Source organism: Globicephala melas, chromosome 18 (assembly GCF_963455315.2).
Source record: "Globicephala melas chromosome 18, mGloMel1.2, whole genome shotgun sequence".
Taxonomy (NCBI): domain Eukaryota; kingdom Metazoa; phylum Chordata; class Mammalia; order Artiodactyla; family Delphinidae; genus Globicephala; species Globicephala melas.
The window spans coordinates 5,932,402-5,945,432 of record NC_083331.1 but is presented as its reverse complement, the minus strand read 5'-3'; the positions used below and the strand labels follow the sequence as shown (position 1 = coordinate 5,945,432).

The 13,031-nt window shown below is 43.8% G+C and overlaps 1 protein-coding gene across 8 annotated transcripts in view; it reads right to left on the bottom strand.

Moving 5' to 3' along the window:
- MTUS2 (microtubule associated scaffold protein 2) overlaps positions 1-13,031 on the bottom strand; it is a 496,165-nt gene that overhangs the window by 468,815 nt on the left and 14,319 nt on the right. For 6 of the 8 annotated variants that reach the window (XR_009559713.1, XM_060287790.1, XM_060287789.1 and 3 more), the window contains exons 2-3: positions 11,146-11,233; positions 10,229-10,301 (exon numbers count right to left, since the gene is read on the bottom strand). The exons of the other annotated variants lie outside the window; for them this stretch is intronic. The gene's annotated coding sequence lies outside the window, so the exon portion shown is untranslated. The remainder of the gene's footprint in view (positions 1-10,228; positions 10,302-11,145; positions 11,234-13,031) is intronic. 8 annotated transcript variants of the gene reach the window in all.

Below are 13,031 nucleotides of genomic sequence, written 5' to 3'. Positions count from 1 at the left end.
TCCAAACCAGCTGCTATTAGAGTCCAAAGCGTCTCCCTTTTGGAGAGCCAGGTGTCCTCTCTTTACTGTCCTAACACTCTCTTTGGATCTCTGGAATGACTTTCATCAGCTCTGGAATCACATTTTCCATTTAGCTAGACGTGAACGTACAAGAGGGGTTTAGAGAAAACAAACAAAATGCTCCTCTCTCCAGGAACACGCTTCCCGTGCAGTCATCCGATGAATGCGTGTTAATGGTGGACTTTGTTACGGGGTCTGTGCTACGCACCAGACGCACTAGCAGTGTTCTCCAAAACGTGCTAAGCAATAATCAAACAATTTATCTTATGGATTAATTAATAAAAACAAACTTGTTACCAAAAAAAAAAAAGATATGCAGCAAAAGCCATAAAGAGGCCAATAGTGAAACATCGCTGCCACCTCCCCACCTCCCACGTCGTCTCCAACCCCCTCTTGTTCAAAATCATCATTTTTTTTACAGCCTTATGGGCACTTACTTGAGTGGGGATCTTATAAATTTTTCTAGTGAAGACAGGAAATATAGGCTATTCATCCAGCCCAGAGAATCTCAACTTCGGCAAAACTGACCTTTGGGGTCAGTAAATTCTCTTGGAGGGACTGTGCCGTGCATTACAGAACGCTGAGCAGTGTCCCTGGCCCGTTAGATCCCAATAGCAGGTGTGACAACCAGAAATGTGCCCAGACAGTGCCAAACGTCCTCTGGGAGAGACGGCAACATCACCTCCATTGAGATCTAGCCCATTAAGGCCAAAAGAATTCTTTCATCAATAGCGGGGAGATCGGTGGAGACGGAAGGGCTAGGAGATTGTAAAATGGTAATTCACAGGCATGCTCACTGGAAGACTCTTCTGACTAATATAATTTTCTTTTAAACTTGTTATTTGCACTGCGTCTCCTTGTCTTGTCATGGCTCTGGAAATGATGGGGAATTGGTGAGGAACTGGTAGGTGGTTTTCAATAAACGCGTTATTGAAAATATTTCCTAAATATTCCTCTCTTTTCCTGCCACACTAGGTGCCGTTAACTGAGTACAGTTCAATTCTTTTGACTATTAGAGTTCTTACAGTACCTAAAATTATTTTTCAGTACAACTGTCGTCAAATGGTACTGCAAATATAAAACTCCAATATCAAACCAATACTGATGGACCCGCAAACATAATAACTGCAAGTGGCTTAGAAAGGATGGAGAAAGCAGTGTCCGGGAATCCCACCTCCGTGCTCCCCCACCGCCGCCCCCCCCCCCCCGCCGTGACCTTCCTTTAAACCAATCTTTTGATATTGTTTACATACTGGGCTATCTCGTTAGATCGTAAATTCTTGGAAGGTAAAAACCTAATTTTATTCCTTTTTATGTCCTCAGCATCTGGCACAGGAAATATTACAAGTCAGACATTCGATAAACACTTATGCACCTCAACTAAAAAAGAAGTATGTACTAGGAAATACTAATAAAACATGGAACCATGGCGTGTGTGAAGAGCCCCGTATTTCTGCTAAGGAATCCAGGTGTTAGCCTGGAGGTAAATATATGGAGTGGTCAGATAACACGAGGGCTTAGCCTGGCAGAGGCAGGGGGCCCCAGTAAATGCCTGCCCACCAGCGGGGCAGGCCTAGCTCTGCTCTTCCCTCCGTCTCTCCACCCGAGGTCAAGCTTTGCCAACTATGAACGCCCAGCTGCTTGGAGCCACACAAGGCCCAGCTGGCCTTAGAGAGCATAACTCCAGGGTGGTAGCCTTCTTCAGGGCTGCAGCCTGGGTTCCGCGGATGGTGCCCCGGGGGAGATGGGCCTGGCAGGTGCTGAAACAGCCAAGGATGAAAGGAAGTCTGCAGAGATGCTAACAAGAGTTACGGAGGGAGGACTTAGGCCATGTCGGGGAGGAAAGGAGGTCTGCCCTGCAAAACCACCTACCAGTTCCTCATCAATTCCCTATCATGTGCCAGAGCAATGACAAGACAGGAGACGCAGTGCAAATAACAGAGGAGGAGCCACGAGATAGAAAGACGTCTTGCAAGTCCCAAACGTCACTTACTGGCCTCTGGAACCTAATCTACGCCTGATACCCCACAGAGCGCCTCTCCTGACTCCCCCATGGCAGGGCATCCTTTTCTTCCAGACCACTCACTGTCCATTGTCCCTCCTCCCTCCCAGAGCTCCTATGCCCCCGTCCCTTCCCTCTGAGATGGGCAATTCCACCCTCTCCTCTGCACTAAATCCGACAAGGAGAACCAAAGCGCCACCAGCCAACGCAAGTGCTGCTGACCTTCTTAGCAGACGCTCCAAACTGCTCGTGCTTATTTCAACATATTCCCACTCTACAAAGAAAGCCACCTTAGGTGACCGTCTGGCAGGCTTCTCTCACATCCTAGATACAGGGCAGTGCCACGGCTCGACCAGGACCTAAGAGGGGCACGAACTCGTCCACACCATTCCCACCTCAGACAACAGGAACCACAAACAACAAATCGGGCCCTCTGTGCTTTGCTGGGACAAGATTTCCATTCACCAAATATTTCCTGAGCCCCCTTACGTGTAAGGCCTTTTGTCTAGTAACGCTGGGAGTGAATGAGACATGGTTCATGCCACTGAAGCAGCACAGTGTCCAGTAAGGAAAGAGCACGTGCTCGTGAATACCTGTAAAGGAAGGGAAGGGGCGGCATCACACACAGGGTACTGATGCTATAGAGCGAGGGGCCTACAGACTATCATTTTCCCGATGTCTGTCTTTCAGGAAGACGATGAGTCCTAATACCCTTCTCCTATTAAAACTCATCGGTTTTGTGAAGTGTGCATTTTCCTAATAACTGAAAGACGGCTTTGTTTTCTGAATGCAGAACAAGAACTGCTTCTACATGAAGCAGAAGAAAACATGAGTTCTTCTGAGAAGTGGTCTATTAAAACTCCCTCATCAGTGGCATATTATTTGCACATTTATAATAATAGTCTTTGGAGATTAACCCGCCTGGATAATTTAATTTCTTCTGAAGAGAAAAACGGAAAACAGACCTAAGATCTCTAAAGGACACGCACAGCTTCTGCCTTGATGGACTCAGAGCGCATCTGTACGTTCTGGGTGATGTTAAGATGCTTGAGTGAGCCAAAAGGCATCTTAGAACCTGTAACTAGCCAGGTGTTTCCAATCGAATTCTTTCATGCATTTTGGTTATCACACAGCATTACTATTCCTTTAAATTAAACTCGGAGGAGAAAGCTGCCCTGGATTGGCAGACCTCGAAAACTCAGTTGAGATTTCCCCGTGGTCTTCCTTCAAGCAGCTCCCACACAGGCTTAAGAATGTCGGTTCATTAACAAACCAGTTCAGATCCGTGCGGTTATGTAAACGCCTAGCCTGCCAAAGCATAACTTGAGCAGCCCACTCCCGTGCAGGACTCCCTTTAAGACAGGCAGGCCCCATTTTACCGCATTTCGCTCTATTGTGCTTTGCAAACAACTGTGTTTTCTACCAACTGAAGGTTTGCAGCAACCCCGCATGGAGCAAACCTACCAGCACCATTTTTCCAACAGCACTGCTCACTTCATGTCTCTGGGTCACATTTTGGTCAATCTCGCAACATCTCAAAGGTTTACTGTATCATCACATTTGTTTCGGTGATCTGTGATCAGTGACTTTTGATGTTACTACTGCAGAAAGATTGCCACTCCACGAAGACCCACGAGGGTTAGCATTATTTTAGTAATCAAGTATTTTTTAACTAAGGTATGTACATTGTAATTTTGTTTTTAGACATAATGCTATTGCACACTTCACAGACTACTGTAGAGTGCAAACATAACTTTGATATGCACCGGGAAACTAAAAACGTCCTGCGGCTCGCTTTGCTGTGATATTCCGTGGACGGCAGTGGTCTGGAACCAAACCCCCAGTATCTCCGAGGTGTGCCTGTATGCCTTATTCTGAGAGAGGAGTTTAAAAAACAAACTGCACATATGTTTTTTTTTTTTAAGTAATTTAGCCAGTCTAGAAATGTCAACTTCTTCAAGGAGACTTTTAAACAAGGCCTGCTCTGGAAGGGAAAAGCACCGGCCCTGTAACATTACTGGGTGCTCTCTCCCTCGTAACCTCACCGGGTCCTAACGGAACCACAGGACAGGCGCCACCCCATCGCAAGGTAAGGACACTGTGACCCAAGTCCGGTCACACACTCCAAAATGCCAGAGCCTGGACACGAGCCAGAGCGTCACCAAATTCCACATCATCCTGCGTGCTCACCTGCAGATGACCTGTCCGGTCCTGAGTGACCAAGGTAAGTTGTCTATATAAAGAAGATGTGGTGTATTTATACAATGGAATACTACTCAGCCATAAAAACAGAATAAAATAATGCCATTAGCAGCAGCATGGACGGACCTAGAGATTAACATACCAAGTGAAGTAAGTCAGACAGAGAAAGACACATTTACCTATATGTGGAATCTAAAAAGATGATACAAATGAACTTATTTACAAAACAGAAACAGGCTCACACACATAGAAATCAAACTTACGGTTGCCAAAGGGGAAAGATGGGGGAGGAGGGATAAATTAGGAATTTGGGAGTAACAGATACACACTACTATATGTAAAATAAATAAACAAAGACCTACTGTATAGCACAGGGAACTCTACTCAATATTCTGTAATAACCTATAAGGAAAAGGAATCTGAAAAAGATAGATATATATGTATGAATAACTGAATCACTTTGCTATACACGAGAAACTAACACAACATTGTAAATCAACTATACTTCAATTTAAAAAAAAAAAAAAAGCATAAAGGGGAACCTAACTTAGGAGGGACTCCAGTGCAAAGCCAGTGCTTCCACTGAGTAAGTTATATGCCATGCATAAAGGACTTTTTTCTCTTTCCCGTTTCTTAAAAGAAGTATAAGTCTTGCCACGGTCTCTCGATATGTTCCTGTCCTCCAATGGAGATGAAAGAAAAAGGACCCCCCCCCCCACAAAGCCACATGCTTCCAAGTTGCCTCATTCATTCCACAAACATTCACTGAGCGCCCGGCATGTGTCAGGTGTTCAGTGGTCCAGCTGCCAGGAAAAAAGCAGTGAATAAACAGGATGCCAGCCCTCATGGAGCGCACATTCTGGTGACGAACTGGACCTACAGGAGCAAGGTTAGAAAATGCACAGACCCCCACTTCCCTCCCCCATGCGCCAAGGCCGCTCCCCAATCCACACGGGGTAACAGCAACTTTTGAAAAGGCCGTTCAGCCTATCCTGGCATCTAGAGGAATGTCCCCATCTTAGCACCTGGACATTAAACACACATAGCATTTTTAACGATCAGGATGCTAAATAAAATAAATAACAACCATAAAACTATGAGGACAAATTAAATACAAAACCCTTTGCAGGCCAAAGCAGATCTTAAAAAGCCATTTAGTTCACTCTCCTATTGTTACATAGAACCAAACTAAACCTTCAAAAGGAGAACTAGAAATGGTTCTCCAAGCGACCTCTCTACACAAAGTCCCAAGCTTCTGCCCCAGGAAATGACTGCCAACTGGCTGATGTCAGTGCAGGTTCTCAGTGTTTCTAAAAGGGGGAAAGAAGGGGGTGGAAGTATACATTGTATGAAAAATGTGCAAGTTAAAGCCATGTCCTAAAACATTTGAATAACCCATTCATTTTTAATTCTTCTGTAATTTCTGTGATCAATTTAAATACGATGAACTCATCCGACATAATGTGAGTATCACAGGAACTCTTCCAAGACTCCCGTTGTAATTCATCACTAACTGGACGCCTGTTCAAATTTACACAGTTCCCTGCTATCTGCCTCTAATAGCCAGACTGAAGCCATTTCATTTGCCTACTGGCGGGCTTACCCATTAATTACCAAAGATGACACAGTGCCAGTGGGATCCACGCCCGTGTGTGTGCCCCGATGACCCAGTTGAATGAAATCTGGCCTCGCATCCAACAGAACACAGGTTTAATTCCTAGCTCGAGGGGCTGGATGACAGTATGTCTAACAGTTTGAGAGAGTGGTGCAGGGAAAACTGAGCTGTCTTATGCACCGTTTAGAAACAAACAACAAAAAAGTCTAAGTGATTTCTCATCATCTCAATGCGATCGTCCGTGGACTTTTATTCACTCTTCCTCCCTCACCCCCAACAACCAATTTCCTAAAATTCGGGGCTCTGGGTCTATGGATTTAAATATTGAAATGTGGCCGGTCTCTACTTCTACGTCTTCTGCCTAAGGGAAAGATGGATTAGGAAAAAGATTAACCTCACTATCCCTGAAATAATGGATTCTGAGACCCTGGTGCTTCTAATCTACTCCTGAGGACCATTTTAAAGCAGAAAATAAAGCCCACGCACTGCTGAGTTTCTTCACATACTCAGAATATGAGTATGTTTCAGTCCTATTTGACATTTAGATATTTCAGAATCATAGGACCTTCTCTGGTGGGAAAAAAATATATAGTCTTTAAAAACCCCTAAGGTCTCTAGGAAACAAACTGTAACCAACAATTCCCTCACATCTCATTACAGGGTGCAAATTTCTATCTAGGATTCCTCTGACCTTGTTCAGCTGGTGCTAATAATAGAATTATCTGCTCCATTTTAAAGCAGTTCTGTCTACGATGCTATCATGCTTCATATGATGGGGGATGAGGAAGGCTAGTCTGGAACACACAGAATTTGAGAGACGAGAAAGACTTTGAGGAGTGGATCCAGGTGGGTGTCCAGCGAGGCAGTAGAGCCCAATGGTTAAGGGTGCAGCTGGCTGCAAGGTCCAGCTCCAACCCTCACCACTTCCGGGCTGGAAAATGAGGGTAATGTCAGCACCTACCTCAGAGCGTTCAAGGAGCAAACGAGACAATGAGTGTTACGGGCTCACGCAGCACTGAAGCGAGACAGCAATCACTAGATGGTAGACAGAGCTGGCATTTAAACACTGCAAAGCCATGCCATTCAGCAATGGGTGATGTACATGGCACTATGCACCTAACCTAACACCCTCCACCATATGAGAACCCACTAACCACCGCCTTTTAAAAAGCTATTCTTTATGTCTACATCACTCCTGCTGCAGCGTACCTACATCTTTACATAATCAGCAGAAAGGATCTCTTATTAAAAGTAATGAAAACAATTACTGGGATCACAGAGTGATAAAATATGTCAACCCCAAATTTATGAAGATTAATGACAATGAGAGTGCTGGATTGTTCTTAAACACCATTGTTTCATTTTAACATTTATGAAGCTAGTGTTTTCACAAATCTTTTCTAGTAGCAAATATCATTCTCCCAATGAAAGGTAAGGAAAAATGGAACACGAAATTACCAGCTCAATACCACAGATACCAAATATTAGACCCAAAACATCTCCATATTCTCAGTCTTTCCTTGGTATTCCAAAGGCAAAGAAAAAAAATCAGACATAAAGATACAAACAAAGTGAAACAGACAGCTAAGCAATTATCCATGAGGGAATTAATCCATGTAAACCTCCCTAATCCTCTTTCCCCTTTTCCTTCTGCCCCTAAACTCATCTTTTTCAAACCCACATCATTTCTCTCTTCAAAACACAAATCATGTATGTGTGGCGGGGGTGGGTGAGAGAGGTTTCAGAGGTAAATAACACCAAGGCCTCTTCCCATAAATCACATAAATGGTTCTCTTAATTGGTCATGTAGGGACTTCCCTGGAGGTCCAGTGGTTAAGACTCCACGCTTCCACTGCAGGGGGCACGAGTTCGATCCCTGGTCGGGAAATTAAGATTCCACATGTCGCGTGGCACGGCCAAACCATAAATAATTAAATAACTGATCATGTATTCCTCTACTTCTGTATTCAGAGGACCAACCCCCCACCCTACTACACACACACACACACACACACACACACACACACACACACACACACACACACACGAGAGAAATGCAGGCCGTGGCAGGGGTAAGGGAAATAAACACCAACGTTCACTGAGTTACAACTATTCTCTGAGATCTCTTTGTAGTTATTCTTAAGGGAAAGGGGTATCCTCCAGGGGAGGAAGAGATGGATAAATGATACAGAAACAAAACGTGTTTATCATTCCCCGAAGAGAAGCCCCTTGGATTTCCCTCCAATGAATTCTGTCACCAGCACCCAAGAAGCAAGACCTTTTTCCCAGGCCGTAGATTTGGTTTCTATGGCCTGGCATCTTTTCCATCTCCCATCCCCTTCCGTCTCGTGAGTCATTGATGTCCCAGTGGCTACTGCCGCCCACCCCCACACGGTACCCCCGGTGCCGCCACCATCCTGACCACCCCTACAGTCACCACGACCTCCACCCATGACCCCAGCTACCGCGACCACCACCACCATCACCTACCCGCACTACACTGTTTTCTCCCGTATCTGTTATTTTTTTAAATCTCAATAATACATCAGTCATCAGTCACATTCTCCACCTGCAGCCCTATCTCTGGACCCAACATACTGGTGCATCTCTCTTACCCTGTATTTATCAATCACTATCCACCCGCTAACAACAACATAACAGCTTTTTGTCTCATCAGAAGATTAATTACAAAAATTCATCAGTAGAGAAGAGCCAGCCATTACAGACACACTCAACATTTTGAAAGCAACTCCTTTTTACAGGGGAAAAACTCAAGTTTAAATAGTCCTTAAGGGACTTCCCTGGTGGCGCAGTGGTTAAGAATCTGCCTGCCAATGCAGGGGACACGGGTTCGAGCCCCGGTCTGGGAAGATCCCACAGGCTGCAGAGCAAATAAGCCCATGCGCCACAACTACTAAGCCTGTGCTCTAGAGTCTGCGAGCCACAACTACTGAGCCCACATGCCACAACTACTGAAGCCTGCGCACCTGGAGCCTGTGCTCCGCAACAAGAGAAGCCACTGCAATGATAAGCCCGCGCACGGCAACGAAGAGTAGCCCCCGGTCTCCGCAACTAGAGAAAGCCCATGTGCAGTAACGAAGACCCAACGCACCCATAAATAAATAAATAAACAAGAACAAAAAAAACACCTGCTTTTAAATAAATAGTCCTTAAGAACAAGAACGTTACAGAGGTGGTGATCTACAGAATAAAACCACTTTAGAAGTGCTGGGAATCTGAAAGTACACACTATCACTCAATTGCAGGAACTGAGTCATTAATTTGCTTTAAAACATGGTTTAGGTTTTCCCTCCCTAGTTTTACCCCTAGAAAATGCAGGCCAGCCCTCTGGCCTCCAAACCTACAGAAGCTACTGTCCCTCTGATAAGTGTCTTTCAAACAATCCAAGTGTCCAATCAAAGCCATACCCCAAACTATTATTTCTCTCTTGTCCTCAAGGACCAGAACTTAATTTATAAAAGAGCAAAGCCAGCCTGGCAGTTGTTCAGGTTGCAAACTGTGCAAGGCCACCACGTTCAAGGGGGCGCCATCCACATCATCTTAAAAATTGTATTTTTATTACAACTTTGATGACTTAAAGATGGGTAATTTATTTATCTTACAAGTTTCCAGCATATGGCAATAAAGTGTCTTGTTCTAAAAATCAGTACAGTCCAACCGTTCTCCATCAGATGGACGTAAAAGGTGTGTGGAAGGGATGGCTTTGCCTAATTTGCACAGAATGCCACATAGACTAGCACCAGCCCCCAGAAAAGCTTCTCTCAAACGTCTCAAATGTTTTAAACTTTCCATGGTCTTGGCCGTTCACTAAAGCTTCTATGCATCATTTAATAAACTCTGTTTGCACTGCATTAACTTTTTCCCTCCCAATCTGGTCTTTTTCTCTCAAGAAGCACATCCTCTAACCAAGACAAGCCCCTAAATACGACTGCATCCTCTTGTTCTACTTCCGTCAACTGATATCATTAAACACATGTTCACCATCACACCATAACCTTTTGTTGCAGGAGAAGATTAATCCCCACCAGGAAAGAGATGTCCTCATATACACACTCCTCGAATTTAAAATCATTAACAAAACACGTTGCTTGAACTTGAGTTCCAGTCAACGTCTGAATATAATCCTCACATCTTAAAAACAGCAAAACTGAATTAAGCTTTCGTATGAGAATTCATTTTTATTTGCTTGCATCATTAATAATATTTACCCAGCATTACCACCAGCTATTTACTTTGGCTACCAAGAAGTATCACACAACATTTAAGAGGCAACTATGAGCCCCAGCCAAATGGAATCATAAGTTGAACAGAAATCCACATAAACTCACCTTGACCCCCAGAAAACAAGTTTTACTGCCATTGGTGACAATTTGCCCTAGTTGACAATCCAGGTGCAGAAACCTTAAAAAGAGAAGGCACAGGAGAATTCAGAAGACAGGAGCAAGCTTCAGGGAAACATAAACAGGTACTTCATTACGCTACTACTTCTCGATGAAAAATAAAGTTAGTGCAGGAGTTCTTGAATCTAGGCAGTAGTTGTGCCACAAGTAAGCTCTTCATAATGGGAGTTGTTTCAACAAACTCGCTGCTTTTCCATTGGCTGTGTCTAGGATTTTAGAGCTACTTAATCTTATATTCAGATTAATCCTCAATGGATTACATGACTTCAATTTTCTTTCTATTTTAATCCCTCAAGTAGTTAATGATCTGAAAACTGATTCTTAAATACACCATATAAATGAAGTATCTTAAGAACTTAAGACTTGGCTTTTATCAGGGGAAGAATACCACTGATACATGAATAAACATGTCCATTTTGTAGATCTTAATTGTCTTAAACTGCACCAAATTTATACTTGTTATGCTTCTGACTCTCCTACAATTCAGAAGAAATAAAAAGCCAGAGCAACTGTAAATCCTACAATATTAACAATATTAATATTAATTAAATCCTTAATAAAACTGTATTTCAAAATAAATCAGCAAAAATTACTTTCTCCTCTAAATTGTCCAGCAAGAAGATTAGTTGCTCAGTGGTAGAAAAGAGACAAATTTTCCTCCCAAATGCTACTGCAATAGATACCACAGAAAGCCTGCTAGTATTAGGTTGAGTCATATAAAATTACTGATAGGCAACCTGCATTTTTTACCTGCAAAAAAACCTATTTTATCATTTTTCCAAGCGAGGAAATAGACAGAATTGGAAAACCCAGTGATTATGAAACAATTAAATCTCCAAAACTACCTATCGCTGTGCGCACGTCATTTTCTGAGCAGCATCAGGGGTTTGGGTGTTAATGTTTCCATTCCAAGCCAACACATCTTCAGGGCACCTGAAAGACAATGAATGAATTGCCTCCAGCATTTGGAAGGGCTTGAGAATACCTTTTCTACTCTTTCTTCCCACCTGGTCCCTATTTACTGCCAACTCCCTCTAGGCTTCCTCCTTGAAACAATAGAGAGTCTTTTCCAAGAGCATAAATGTGGCAGAGAGAAAAGCTGAGGGCTGGAAGGCAAAGAGCTGACAGGAAGAACGCAGATCTCTAAGAAGGGCAGGCGCAAGGGACAGCATGTCAGAGTGAGGACCATGGCTGTGTCTATATAACCTCAACACAGTCAATCAGATGAAGAAAATTAGACCCTAAATTGTGATTATCTCAACTCTTGACTTGTCCCCTCTGGCTGCCTGCGAGTCAATCTCCCAAGGAACAAATTTCTAGGAAGCACTCGATTGCAGAAGAGTCGGGGACAGCATTCTCTCAAAGATCTTACATATTATATTGATGCCATATTCAGCAGCGAGCTGTTACATCCAATTTGAGGAAATCCCCATACTTTTCAACTTGTAAACTTTTTTTTTTTTTTTTTTTGCGTTACGCGGGCCTCTCACTGCTGTTGGCCTCTCCTGTTGCAAGCACAGGCTCCGGACGCGCAGGCTCAGCGGCCATGGCTCACGGGCCGAGCCGCTCCGCGGCATGTGGGATCTTCCCAGACCGGGGCACGAACCCGTGTCCCCTGCATCGGCAGGCGGACTCTCAACCACTGCGCCACCAGGGAAGCCCTCAGCTTGTAAACTTGTTAAGCCCTTCCTGCATTCGTTACATGTGTGTGAGATGAGTGGTGTTATCAAGGTTTTTGTAAATATTTACTATGTTTTTCTATTTAGCTTAATTCCAACAATTCTGTACTTTAATAAAATGTTGTAAACAATGCAAAAAAACAACAACAACGAAGTGAGTGAGGAGCAAGGTGCAGAAGGCAGATGGATGAAGGGTTAGATGCAGGGGAAGAAAGCAGAAGGGCTGCCTGTCCTTATATGGTGGGCTGGGGGGCAGAGATCACACCACACTGAGAAAATCAAACACCTCCAAGTCCAGATGGGATGAAGGAGAGGTTTACTTCTGTCTAATGTACTTAGGAACCCATCTATCTGAGGACCTTCCCTAACCACCACTCCCACCCATCCCCCCACTGCTACAAGCACCACCAGCAGCACAGCAAACACCGCCACAACCAGACCCATGGCTATCGATGCAACATGGGGCGCGCCCAACGCCACTGGGACTAAAACCAACAGCCTAGAGGCCATGTGAGTGCCCTGGATACAAAAGTCTACATGTTCACGAAGTGTGTTTTCTTCTGAGATGAACAGGAAGGGCTTAAATAACTGTCCCTCCTACCAGGAGACCAGTTAAATGAGCTGCCTACCATAAATCGTTCTGCTTTGTTTTTTGTATGAACATGCAGCCAGTTGCAAAATAAACTTTTTGATCTCTTTTTATACCATTCATCTCCCATTCCCTATTTTTAAAATTAATTATCTGAAGATAATATTTTGAATATATTAGGTTAAATAAAATATATTAAAATTAATTCCATCTGTTTCTTTTTTCCTTGTTTATGTGGTTGCTAGAAAAGTTAAAATTACATCGTGGCTCACATTGTATTTCTATTAGACAGCACTGCTCTATAAAGTATAGCCTGGCTCTTCCTTATTAAGAAATCTGTGAAGATGCTCTTAACTCTTCCCAACGCTAAGAGAGCCACGGACACCAAAGACTGCACCGCGGTGATATACAGCATGGCCCTGCTGGACGTACAGACTCTGGTCACATGTTAAAAGCTCACAGA